Consider the following 13,804-nt stretch of genomic DNA (forward strand, 5'->3'; position numbering starts at 1 on the left):
TAGAGCGGGGGGGGGGAATTAAAACAGACAAAATATATTCAGAGTAATAGGGAGAAGGTGTTATTAAACTCTTTTCCCTACTCTTATTCTTTTATGAGGAGCTACTTTTCATAGAGGAATAAGATGTTGCATAAACTCCACCTAAAATGCTTTAAAGTATTTTTGTAATCTGAAATTGAAACTCAAGGAGCTATTTTGTTTAATAGTGATGAGTCTTCTGAGGATGGTCATTTGTGGGCGCTTGGAACATTTCTTGGGTGGTTGAAATTACTCAGCTTTTGGCTTCATGCCTTACAAGACACCCAAAATGTGCATTCAAGCCAATATTTTCAGACGTGGCCATTGAGTATGGGTTGCCCCAGTTTGAAGGGCTGGAGCTACCTATCACAGAGAGTAAGCACCCATATCTCCCATTGTCTTCAGTGGCTGTTGTAGGTACTTGGCACCTCTGAAAATCAGTCTTGGGTCTCTAGTTAGGGATCCTAAATTAGTGGCCACTTTTTCCAGCATGTGGGCCTAATACAGAGTATGTTGTGTCTTAATGCTACAGTAGAAGGTTGCTGGGCATAGAAAACTGAAGTGAAACTTAATGAATGCAACTATAAGGAATTCCCCTTTTTGTTTTCCTTCTGAAAACATGAAAGGGAGACCTGCAAGATCAGTAAAGTAGTTTGACTGAGTCTTTTGCATCAGGTCTTCCCTATCTGCTGACTGCACCATGTAAGGAGGCTGGTCCCATCCTCAGGTGACATGCACAGGGAGCCCTTTTAACAGAACAGGTTTTGTTCACTCTGTTCTCCCATGTATTTCAGCTGTATTTATTTTGATTAAAGAGATCACCTCCCCTTTCTTCATCCTCTCAAGAAAGCCTGATCTTTCATGAACACAATAAACTCACTTTAAGGTGTTCTCTGTAAAAGACTCCTGCTTCTAGAACACACTCAGACATCACTCCAAACCCCTCATCCCACTAAGCTCTGTTGTACTATTGACTGAAGACAGAGCACGCTCCTAGCTATACGTTCCTGGGAGAGAAGGCATTAGATTTTTTTCTTCCAACTTGGAGAGGTGAAAGGCAGGAGAGGGCATGCCCACTGCATTCTCTTATGCTGTACTTAGGCCTGGAACCTCTGCTGCTACAATTATGTTTTGAGCCAGCAAAATCTGTTTCTCTGCTTGCCTAAATACTTCATAATTGATGTCTCTAGAGCGTGGAATTTACTGTCTATATTATTATTTAACTTCCTTACAGTTTCTCTCTAAAGTGGATTCCTGGATCTGACAGCCAATTGCATTGACCCTGGACCTGACTGTGTGACTTGGGCTGGAACTTCTGCTACAATGAACAAATACATTTAACTTCCTATGAACAGCTCAAAAGGTTGCAATGACTCCTCTCTCTGTGAGCTGAGCTCACGGTATGCAGACTTCCACATTTCACCAGGAATTCACTGTGACGGTCAGAAATGAATGAATAATTTTAAATTCCTTTTAATTATTCACAGTGGGCATGGCTTTACTGGCGAAACAAAATGGGAGGGGCATTTGAGCCTTTGCCGCTACAATATCAATCGGTTTGATTGCCAATGTTGGATTTTAGAAGATTCTCCCTATACCTCATATAGCAGTAAACTAGAACAGCTCATATGCAGATGGGTAGCACGTGGGCACAAAAGTAATCTCCTTTTCATGCTGCCTGAGCAAGCATCACAGATAACAGCAGTTCGTGCAAGCACAGACTGTTTGCCCCCTTCTTCCTCCAGCGAACATATTGCCAAAAAGGGGGTCAGAAGGATACAGAGCCCTGGTCCCAACCCCTTACTTCACACTGGTCCTTGGATAGCAAAGCCAATTCATGCAGTGGAGCAATCTACTCCATCCTATTGGATGAAGACAGTGAGCATGCCTCGTGACGTGCTCGTGATGCCCGATCACTCCCTGTGATCCTCAGCGCAGATCTGAGCCCACTGCCCAGAACCATGTGAAAATGCACAATCCAGCCTGTAACGTGGTCTGAGCTGCTTAAATGTTTGTACACAGCGATCCGCCATCGGTGGGTTTTTTTTTTCCCATTCAGTGTCTGCAAAATTACATGCACTTGGAGGTGAAAGGAGGCCGTTGGTAGGAAGAGCGACAGCTGTTTGTGATTGAGAATGACTCTAAAAGTATAACAGTGTGCGCATTCCTTACCACAGTGTTAAAGAAATACATACCAAAGACTCAGGGTTTGTCTACACTTAAAAAGCCACAGAGGCACAATGGCATTGCTACAGCTGTGCCGCCATAGCATTTCAGTGTAGATGCTACCTACACCAACTGGAGGGATTCTCCCTGGGCGTAGGTAGTCCACCTCGCCGAGAGACGATAGCTAGGTTGACGGAAGAATTCTTCTGTCCTAGTGCTGTCTACATGGGGACTTAGTTCGGCTTAACTACGCTGCTCAGGGGTCTGAATTTTTCACACTCCAGAGAGACATAGTTATGCCGACCTAATTTTCAAGTGTAAACCAGGCCTCAGTGCCTGGAAACCAATATTCATTTCCATGGAGACGTGCCCAAAATGCTAAGCAGCTTGCTTAAGAAGATCGGATTAGCCATACCAAATTAGACCATTGTTACGTCAATTCTTATGTCCTGCTTCCAGTTGTGGCCAATACCTGAGGCTTCAGAGGAAGGGGGAACCCTTGGGAGTTGGTGGCACTGGGAATGGCTGGTGGCAATGGTAGGTCTTGAGCCCTATAATACCAGCAGGAGGAGCAGCAGAGGTCGCTGGGGAATAGGGCCCCCTAGGACTCTCTGGGACATGCAACACTGGAAGCAGCTGGCGAATAGGGGCATCACCGAATCCTTCCTTGCCCTAGAAGAGGAGCCTTTGCATTATAGCTGCCTACCCCCTCAGGACAGAATGCAGCTGTTGTGGCTAGAGGAAGCAGGAGCATCAAAGCTTCTTACATAGCAGTGAAGAGGACTCCTGCTGAGTGGCTGTACCTAAACTTGCTCTCTCTCCTCTGTGGCAGGCATGACTTTTCAATGCCTAGTTGTTGCCAGCAGAGGGTGCAGCCTTGTCCCATCAAGACTGATAACCCATAACAGATAAACGATGGGCTATATTCTCATTCTTCATCAGAGCATTTTGGCTGCTTCTACAGGAAGCCTGTCAGCTCCCCAGGAACCTAGAAAAGCCCTAGTTATAGGGTGACCAGACAGCAAAAGTGAAAAATCGGGACAGGGGGTGGGAGGTAATAGGATCCTATATAAGAAAAACACCCAAAAATTGGGACTGTCCCTTTAAAAATCGGGACATCTGGTCAACCTACCTAGTTAGTCAATTTGCACTAATAATATTTTAACACATGACCAGTCATATACACAATCTAGTTTATTTGCCTAAATCCCACTGTCTTGTAATCAAACAATTTATTTTGCAGAATAACAAAACAACATTAGGACCTTTCACTAAGGTACAGAATAGTATTGCAAAGGGTCTCTTAGTGAAAACAAATGAATGGTGATGACATAGAGACCTGGTTAAGAGGGAGCTGAGTGTTCATATGTCCCAATGTTTTGGCATTTCATTTTCAAAACTTTTGTAACTTTGTTAATTAGATGACTACTCTACACCAAGTTCTGTATTGTCCCAACCTCAACCAAGCAGAATATATAGAATGGGCTTTTCCCATCAAGTACATATTTGAGACAGATTGTGGATAGTCCAGGCTCTCTGAGTCACGTATGGTGAAATTGTCCAAAACTTGAAAAGATTTTCACTGGAAAAAATGTAATTTAATTTTAAATAAGTCTATGACATTCCTGTAATTACTCCTCCAGTCTTGCTCAGGATGTGCTATTGCATTTCTTGTCATCCATACTTGCAAAGAGAAGGATACGCCTATAACATGGAGGTAAGAAATGGTGCAATTATACTATTTGTTTTTAGTCTGATTCAATGTCAGTTCTGTCAGAAAAGGCAAGTTGAGTACCAAAGGTCAGAGGTCATAGATGCACATGCCCTTGTTGGTTTATTTATAAATGCATTCAAATAAATAAAAAAGCTTGTAAAAATGAAATCTTCTCCAGTTTCTTTTCAATTTTTGAATCCGTTACAAAAATCTGCACCTTCTCTTATCCCGTGTACTCTTCAGACTTCCTTCTGTCACCCACCATTTTGGTCTTACTCACTGTTGGCACTACACAACCATAACCGTGTGAAGCCTAAATTATTATTGTTAGATTACAGCAGTGCCTGAGGCCTCAACCGAGATCAGGGTCCTGCTGCATTAGGCGCACAGTAATAGTACTTTCCATAAAGAAATTACAATCTAAATAAACTGTAATGGCTCCCTCCTTTCTATGCAGGGCTGACATTGGGTGGAGGCAGTTTAGATGGACTCCTAGAGTAGAAAAGTAGCGAAATGTGGAGCTCTCTATGTGGAAGAGAAACAAGGAGAACTAAGGGACGTCTGCACTTCTCACTCCTCCTGTCTCTTCTGAGGCAACAAATTGATCATCCTTTAAAAACACCTGATGCAGCTACACTTTTAACTAGCTCTTGTTCTTTGCAATGCAGGCCAGCTCCAATATTCAGTCAACTGACTGCAATGTTGAGAAACTTGCCCTTTCTGCAAGAGAGAAAGAGACCAATCTTAAAATCACATGTCGAATAACTGGAGTTCCCTTTTGTTTGAGTCTGTTCCATGGGCACGAACACAAACTAGGTTATTTTACAATAATACAGCTTTTATACCCTCGAACGTATAGCACTGTAGTTAGTCACTGTAACTTCAATGATGAATTTGAACAGAATGTGTCTGTCACAGCCCTGGTAGAACTCCCCTTCCTGGAAACTCACCAGATTGCTGTATTTGAGCCTCACACCCTAGCCCCGTGTGCTTTAAGCTTCCTGAGTAGGCTCCAGCACTGTCTCTTTCCTCTGCCCCTTTGACATACTTCCTGAGTACAGGATCCCTGTCAGTCCTTCATGGAAATGTGACGATGTGGTCGAGTTGCCCTAGGCCCCCAGGATCAGTCCTGACATCCCATATACACCCCAGTTACTTAAGCACACCCTTTCCCAGAGCTCCAACATTGTGAGCACGATGTCTTAGAGTTCACCTCTTTGGGGACGGACTGGTTCCAAAAACCAGCCACTCTTTACTTTAGCTCACACAAGAAGTATATAGATCTAGAAACTGCATCACTGGATGCATTTCCCTGCCTCAGTTTCCGCACACCACCCTTTAGCATTTTTCAGGCTTTGATCAGATTTCTGTAACATCTCCAAGAGCCTTCCTCTCCTGCACATGCATCTCATGTGAATCATGGAGTCTCTCCCCTCTCCTCTCCCCCCCCGCCCCCCAGCTTCCTTCTTTCTCAGCTGGTCCCTCGGTTAGAAAAGTATTCCTCTGCTACAAATGCATGCCAGTCTATTCCTCTCTCCAGCGCAAGCTCCCTTTGTTTCTGTGAGTCCCCATGAGTTTTTAAATACAAGCACTACCATCTGGTTTCATTGGTTTCCTCCTCAAATCCCACTCCTTTCAGACCACGAGAATAGACCTGGCTCTCCCTTCTCAAGCACCCTCCTTAGCATACCCATTGTTCAGCCAGAGACCAGGGTAAGAATTTCTTTTGTTTGTTCCGTAGCTTTTTCTAGACAGTAGGGATGATACATGACAGGGTCCCTGGCAGCCGACTCCTTACATACGGAGGCATTCAATGATACAGCAAGTTATAACGTTAACCAGAATTCATAACGCACACATAGACAGATTCCCCAAATCATCCTCTGAATAGTAATGTGGGACAAGATTTCCAAGCCGGTGAGACTAAAGTTAGGTTCCTAAATTCATATTTAGGCTCCTAAAAAGTGGCCTGATTATTGACCTGATCAAAAGTCTATTGAAGTCGCTAGGACTTCCACGGGCTTGAGAGTTTCTACATACTCAGCACTTTTGAAAATCATGCCATTTATTGAGGCATCTAAATATATGACTTTTGGAGCTTAATTTTAGGCACACATGAAAATCTTGACCCCGGTCTCTGCACACTCCAGCAAACCTATAGGGATACCTGTGGCCAAGCATGTATCATTCTAGTCTAGGTTACCACGCCACTGCAGCCTGCTTTGCCACCAGCCCATTGCGCTCTGTTCCTGCAGCTGACTGGGCCATGAGTGGTTAGGCCGAGTAGTGGAAGCTGGGTCCAGGGTGGGCAGAGTCCAGGGAAAGAACGGAGGGTCAGTACTGGAGGACAGAAGCCCAATGCCAGAGGGTCAACCAGCGGGGCCGGCCCACACCATTTTGGCACCTGAGGCAGGGAGCTCAAATGATGCCCCCATGCCCCCTCGCCTGGGCCAAAACTTTGAAAGGTCTCAGTTCTGCCTTCTTCCTATTCCACTCCTCTCGTGGTACTGCTCTGCTACTTATCCCAATAAAGGAGACCTAACAACTTAAAATGCCTTGTTCAAAAATTTTAAGTAACACTTAACTTTCAAACGCCTGAACAGCAAATGTAACTTTTCTTGTCTGCATAGTAAACACTGGCATTTTTATCTGTTTGAATAATCAAAGTGGTGCTTTCCATGCCTTCTTGGTTGCAAAGATTTGAACTGCTTCCTGAAGGTCCACAGTCTGGGCCAGCTCATGCTCTATTGAGATGGTTGCAAGGCTGACCAGCCTCTCCTGGATGTAGATGTATTTTTATTAACTTCAGCTTGGAGAAGCTGCATTCTCCACCGGCAACTGTTACAGGAAGTATGCACAGAGCAACAAAAGCATTTGGAAAGAGGGTGGTCGTCTTATTTGTGCACATGTATTCAAGAGCAGCCTTTGGAGTTGATCCTGCTGAAATGTATCTTGAAAGGGCTTTCAGTTCATCACCTAAATCACTCGCATCAATATTGCACATGTCATTATGTATCAACACTGTCTCTAGTGCCCTGCACTGCTGGTGTAGGTCTTCTTCAGGTACAGTGAGGAGTTTTGGAATATCATACAACATCCCAAATATACTGCTGTGTTCCTTGAGCTGAATTAAACCTTTTTGAACTGACTGTATTGCACAATCTAGCACCTGGTTAAAGAATTCAACTTTGAATTGTTGTTTGGGGTCTCTTATGGGATTATACCATGCCTTGTAATCAAAATGTCTTCTTCTTTGGTGGCTCTTATATTCTTGAAAGGGTGGGAAAATAGCTTCAGTGTGAAGCTCCTCTGCCAACTTCTGTGCACTCTTCAGAACGTTTTGAAATCCCTCATCTGACCAGTAAGACTGTAGGTATGACTTTGCTTTGTCCAGTTATTCCATTGCTCTACATATATCAAGGTCAACACCTTGGAGTCTCTTGCTTACAACATTTATTTCAAAGAGTATGTCATGCCACAACACTAAGCCACACAGAAATTTGAAGTTATGTATGTTTCTGGTGAGTCCATTTCCCTCTGCCACTGTTCTCCCACAAACAGTTCCTGTCATAGCATTATCCTCCATAATGGGAACTATGGCATCATCTATCTTCCCAATTTGGTGTTTGATAGGCTTTATCTCCTCCACTCGACTTTCCCATCATGTGGCACTCAGTGGTTTCAGTTTCAGAGAGGATGTTCCCAGATGTTGCTTCAAAATTTGCCGTTGATGAGTTGATGCAGAGAAAAATACATAGATGTTTTGAATTACATTAAAAAATTCAGCAGCCTCATTAGAAGCTGATGCTGCACCACTGACCACCAAATTCAATGAATGAGAACTGCATGGGAGAAAAAAAAAACTCGAGGGTTTACCCCTCAGATCCGTGTCTGCACTCCTCTGGTCTTTCCTCTCATGTTGGCACCATTATCGTAGCCCTGACCTCTCACGTCAGCTATCGCAATTCCCGTATCTTCCAGCTTTTTAAGAAGCACGTTTGTCATACCAGCTCCTGTAGTATCAAGGTCAATAAATTCTAGAAAATGCTCTGATAGTCACCATTGCAGGGACATTTTCTGTTCATTGTAGGTTCTGTGGTTACAAAACGCACCATTAAAGTAATTTGTTCCGTATGGCTGATGTCAGGTGTGCAGTCCAGAATAACAGAGTAATATCTTGCTGACTTCAGATCTGCTACAATCTTCTGTTTGACTTTTGTTGCCAGTAACTCTATGATCTCATTTTGAATTGTTTTTCCAAGGTAGTGGTGTGTGTACATTTCTTGGGTGGTGACTTTTCTTAGATGCTCCTGGAGTACAGCATCAAACTCAGCCATCAGCTCCACAATTTTAAGGAAGTTTCCATTGTTTGGCACATACAGCTGTGGGGTCCGGGCTTGCAAGCAGGCTTGCTAAACCAGCAGCCAGTCTGGGCAGTGCAGCTGGGTGAATTGGTTGCCTAGCAGTGAAGTTAGCTAGGGAGCAGGCCAGCAGCTGGTTCAGTCCCTGACAGTTCTTTACCATGCTCTGTACAGTCAAGGTGAGTGAATAAGTTAAAGTCTGTAGTTGTTTTTGGCTCAGCTTTCTGTCCCCAAATGACAACAAGCCAAGGACAAGCTCAGCCAGCTATACTATTAAAGTGTTGCAAGGCTGGCTGTTTAAAGGACCTGAGATCCTGCAGCAGTTGTCAGCTGCCTTTTCTGAATCATTGCAGGACACACCACAGTCTTATTGCTGGCATCGCAATGCCTGGGCATTTTTCTCTGGCTTTGCCCATTCTTGGCTCATCCTTCTTTATAGACTTCGCTGCTCACCCAGCTCCAGTGCTCTGTCAACAAAACCAGCCTCTGTCTGCTGGTCATGGTGCCTCCCTGTTCTTTCTAAAAGTGCCTCATTGGAGAGAGCAACATACTATTGTTAATACCCATGGAGCAGTGTTGGACTGAAGAGCGTAGCCATATAGTGGGCAGGAGTGGGAGCAGAAGAGAGACAGCGTAAGAAGTGGCAGATGGAATGTAACCAGAGGTTACAGGCAAGAGGATACTTCAATATGCCTTTTTAAAATCTGCTCTTGAGAAGACACAATCAAGTAACGCTGTAATTATTTTGCTCTTCCCCCTGCCCCTTCTATCCTGCAATTGCACTTGGGTTTGCAGCTGCTCACAGGCAATTTTAAGGAAAAACGTCTCTGGGCTATGTTACTTTTTTTAATGACCCAGTTCATTCCCAGGGAGCATTCTATTGGGTCTGAACCAACCTCCCTCCCCCCACCATCCAAATCCAACCACCAACTACCCCCAGACTTTGGGGAAGTGCAAAGTAAACCTGGGAATGAAATTCATGGCTGCCCTGATCTCGCTAATCAGCTCTGAAACCCCCCAGTTTGGCTCCAGATCTGCACCCTAAGTGTGACTCTGCATTGTCTGTAATGATGACAGCATTAACTGCTTCTCTGTTATCTTCCAACACAAAGACTCACTTCTTGTGCTCTACCCAGTGCTGTGAAGAAACAGGGATGCTGGACAATGTGCCCTTTGCTCCTGGGATCCAGCAGGAAGGGGAGTAGGGAAGAGATATGGAGCAGGGACACATTGCAAATCCCTTGAAAAGAAGCAGTGAGCACTCTTAGCTATCTGAGGCTGCAGACTGGTTGACCACACCCCATAGCATCTCAGCACACATTTTGGGGCTTTGTCAGCCATTGTGACAGCCGGTGCCTCTCCAAAGCACTCATATGAGCACTAGATTGCAATCCTACCCTCTAAATGTGGCTGGATAAAAGGCTCCCTGCATTCTCTTTTACCACTGATGCACCCCACAAATAGCTCTTGTCACCTTTGTGCCTGCAGCAATGCACGCGGGGTGGAAAGGATAGGGCTAGCACAGAGAAGTCCTGTCTCCTGATGCCAAATATCCAAAAGATACATGGATAGTAGCAAACCTTAGGTAACTATCTAATTCTTAGGTGGGGGTCACCTCAGAACTAGCTCATTGCCATGATTTTCTGGGCAGCGTGCTGGAAAGGAGGATGTGTTTCTGAACTCCTGGGACAAGACCATCCCAATCCACCCTCCTGCCCTGGCCTATATCTAACCCCTGTTCTGCTTCCAACATGCTCTGCCTCTCCCTGCTTTTGGTTCCCAGTCTCTCTCGCAATCTGGGAACCAATGCTGCTATGTGTCACAATGCAAGGACAGGCTGGAGGTGAGAAAGAATCATCACAGACTCAGCAATGGAAGAAAAACAGAAGACATAAATGTCAATGGGGTAAGGTGGGAGGGATGCATCAGTCAGGGGATTGGACCAGATGACCTCCTGAGGTCTCTTCCAACCCTAATATTCAATGATTCTATAATTGTATAAGGCTGTGGGCCCACTCAGAGTGGTGGGTGGGGTGTTCTGATGCCTCAGTGCTGGGATGGGAAGTGTTTTCCTTCCAGTGGGAGACAGAAAGAGGGAGGGACCCAGAATACCCACTAATGGGGAATGGTGAGATACTGAAAATAATTGTTTTCTTATCTCAGTGCCCAGCACTGGGTCTTGCCTACCCCAATAAGCTAACCCATAGCTCTAACTGATACTACATTCCAGCTCCAGCCTGCCTAATGCAGATGACTAGAAAAGAGTTCCATGATTTGGCTTCTTCCTGACATTCTTAGGGACTTCCCTACCTTTGACCAATTTTATTCACCACGGAACAAATTCTTCTGAGTTACATAGCTCCACTGACACCATTGGAGTTACTCCAGATTTACATCAGCGTTTACCTGAGATCAGAATTTGGCCCTGCTGTTTCTTTACGAGTGGCAAACAACATTGTACACATTATTTTCCTCATAAGAGGTAAGAGCATAGTCAGATACAGAAGGCAGGTGAATACAGCAGTATAAGTTCTTCAAGTGATTGTACATGTGCATTCCCCTCTAGGTCTGTGTGTGCCCCATGCACAGTCGCCGTATATTTTTCCCACAGTGGTACCTGTTGCGGTGGCTTGAGAGCTCTCGGCTGCCATGCACTGTTAGCGCTGGTATAAAGCATCCAGCTGACCCCGTATCCCCTCAGTTCCATCTTACCACCTGTGACAGTTGCTGGCACTGCTCTTTTTGCATTCACAAGTTCTCTCAGTGGACTTTCTTGGTTTATTGCACATAGTTAGTTAGTTTTACTTACTTTAGCTAGTTTTAGTGAAGTTTAGTAAATTGGTTAGTTATTGTTTACCGGGGGATTTTGTCTGATCCCCAATGTCGAGGGATGCCTTGGTCACTGGGCTTCAAGGTTTGCGCCTCCTGCAACAAGTCTATGCAACATGCACTCAAGCTACTTACGTGCCTGGGAGAAGCTCATACGGGGGACTGTTGCCAGATCTGCAAGGACTTTAAGCCTCTCACGAAGGAGGATCGGGCGGCCAGGCTGAAGTTCCTGCACATGGAAGCAGCACTGAGACCTCCATTGGAGCCAGGTCAGTCAGACTCAGCGCCGAGTACCCCTGCGCCAGTAAAGACTGCTCCTCCTGCCATCCTGGAGTCCTGGCACCGATCACCATCCCCAGTGCCCAGAAAAAGGCACAAGAAACAGCCTGCTGAAAGGAGGGGATCCACAGTACTGAAGACGGCCAGGCAGGGGGATCAGAGTAGAGTGCAATCTAAGCCAAAGCCCTCCTCTGCCTCAGTGCTGCACAAGCCGGTGCCGTTGACTCCGACATCTCCGCAGGGACCGTCGAGTCCAGTACCAGAAGAGCCTTCTAGATTGGCAGCACAGAGCAGGACTGATACTATCTTGGTACCCACCATACCGGAGGAGTTTGCAGATCCCAGGGACCTTCTCTCGCTGGCAGTACCGGTACTGCTGGCAGTAAGAGAGTCAGCATTATCAGTGCTGATGGACAGGAGTGAACCTGCTGGGTCATCTCAACGTTTGGTACTGTGCACTTCGGTACTGTCAAAAGGGAATCCTGCAATGCTTGCCATGGTGTGGACCTCTCCACCACACCGATCTCCGGCACCATGAGGAATGGCACCTCCGTTGTCACCGGAGAGACTTGTCCTCTTTGGAACTGGAGATCGGGTCTTACTCTTCCCCTCCTAGAAGCCACTCTTGCTACTCCTCCAGGCATTTCCACCCTTCCATGGATCTGGGCACAACAGTACAATTGAGTGGTTGGCTAGGACATCACTGGGGACCTACACCAGCCAAGTGGCCCTTCTGGAACGCTTGGGCTTTTCCCTCCAGTTTCCAGGGCATATTCCAAGCACTCCTATTCAGTGGCCTTGGAAAAAGGGCGGAACCATTCCACTGGGTAGCACCCAGTCCGGACTCCGGTACCGAACCCAGTACTGAACTCCAGAGCCGGCTCAATGGGATCTTGCTGATGCAGAAAGGGAGGAAGAGCACCCACAGCCGGTGCTGATCTCCTCTTCCTTCTCCCCTGATGAGGCATGTCACCTCCTCTGGATGACTATAAGGCTCATCAAGAATTGTTAGAGGGTGGCCTTAAATCTGGGTGTACAGATGGAGATAGTGAAAGAGTCCTTCAGTAGCCTACTTGACATTTTAGCCAGTGCAAGCCCTTCAAAAGTAGCCCTGCCTCTCAATAAGGCCGTTAACACTCTATGGCAGACCCCCTGCATCCCTTCCCCCCACATCAAAAAGGGTAGAACAAAAATACTGTGTTCCTGCCCAAGGTTAGCTCCTTTACACCCATCCCTCTCCCTTCCTCCCCACCCCCCAGATCCCTGGTATATGCCACCATTGAAAGAGAAAGCTAAGGTCATCAGGGTGCAACCCCCATATCAAAGGACTCAAAGATATAAGATGTGTTCAGTCGGAAAGTTTATTCCACCGACGGGTTACAACTCAGAATTGCAAACCAGCAGGTGCTGCTGGACAGGTATGATTTTAACTTGTAGGACTCCATCCAAAAATTCAAAGTCTTGCTGCCACAAGAGGCCAGGCAAGAGTTCTCCTTCCTAGTGGATGAGGGAAAATTGGTGGCAAGGGCCTCTTTACAAGCTGCTCTGGATGTGGCTGACTCAGTGGCCAGGTCCAGGGCTTCAGTAGTTGCCATGCATAGGAGTTCATGGCTATGGTTCTCTGGGCTCCCGCAGGAGGTCCAACAAACTGTTCAGGGCCTGCCTTTCAAAGAAGCTTTATTCTTTTCAGAACAGACGGACACGAAGCTTCATGGATTAAAAGACTCAAGAGTGACCCGTAAATCCCTTGGATTGTACACCCCAGCTCCTTCAAGGAAGCACTATGGGCCCGTAATGTGGCTAGTCAGGGCTCAACCCTCTCCGGGACGGCAGGGAGCCACAGCAGCTCACAACACACAGATAATGTTTGGGGAAATTAATCTGGCCGCGGGAGTCTCCCTCAGTGGCCCTGTGGCAACTGAAACAAGCACCGTAAGCCCGGGTCCTAGGTCAGGGTGGGGCAACAATAAGACAGGTGCTCAGGCCCTTCGGCAGGGGCTGAGCAGTAGCAATCAATGTATAGAAATAGGCCCAGGCCCTGGGTCAGGGTGGGGCAAGCAAGTCAGTAGCTCCGGCCCTCAGGCAGGGGCTGAGCAAACAGTTCAATGTTAGCAGGCCCAGGCCCTAAAGGACCTGGAAGAGGGGGAGACGGCCACCCACAAGTTGAGTGGCAGGGGGGACGCAGGCCCTCCCACTCCACTGTGTCCCAGCCCGGGGCCCTAGCAGCGGCAGAAGACCCGCTGCTGGGTCAGTGGGGATCCTGGCCGCAACACACTGACGTGGGCTCAGAATGCCACAGCCAGAATGGGGTCGGCTGTCCCTGGGCTACTTCCTAATCCCCCCTCTTGGGGTACCCGGGTCCAGGAGGTGTCATCCGGGGCGTCCAGCACCATGGGTTCCTCAGGGTAGTGGGCAAGCGGCAGGCCTGGCAACTCCT

The 13,804-nt window shown here is 46.7% G+C and overlaps 1 long non-coding RNA gene across 1 annotated transcript in view; it reads right to left on the minus strand.

Annotated features, from left to right (window-relative positions):
* LOC142071652 (uncharacterized) overlaps nt 1-13,804 on the minus strand; it is an 85,384-nt gene that overhangs the window by 57,899 nt on the left and 13,681 nt on the right. The window lies entirely within an intron of this gene.

This window comes from Caretta caretta, chromosome 3, assembly GCF_965140235.1.
Source record: "Caretta caretta isolate rCarCar2 chromosome 3, rCarCar1.hap1, whole genome shotgun sequence".
In the NCBI taxonomy this organism is placed as follows: Eukaryota; Metazoa; Chordata; order Testudines; family Cheloniidae; genus Caretta; species Caretta caretta.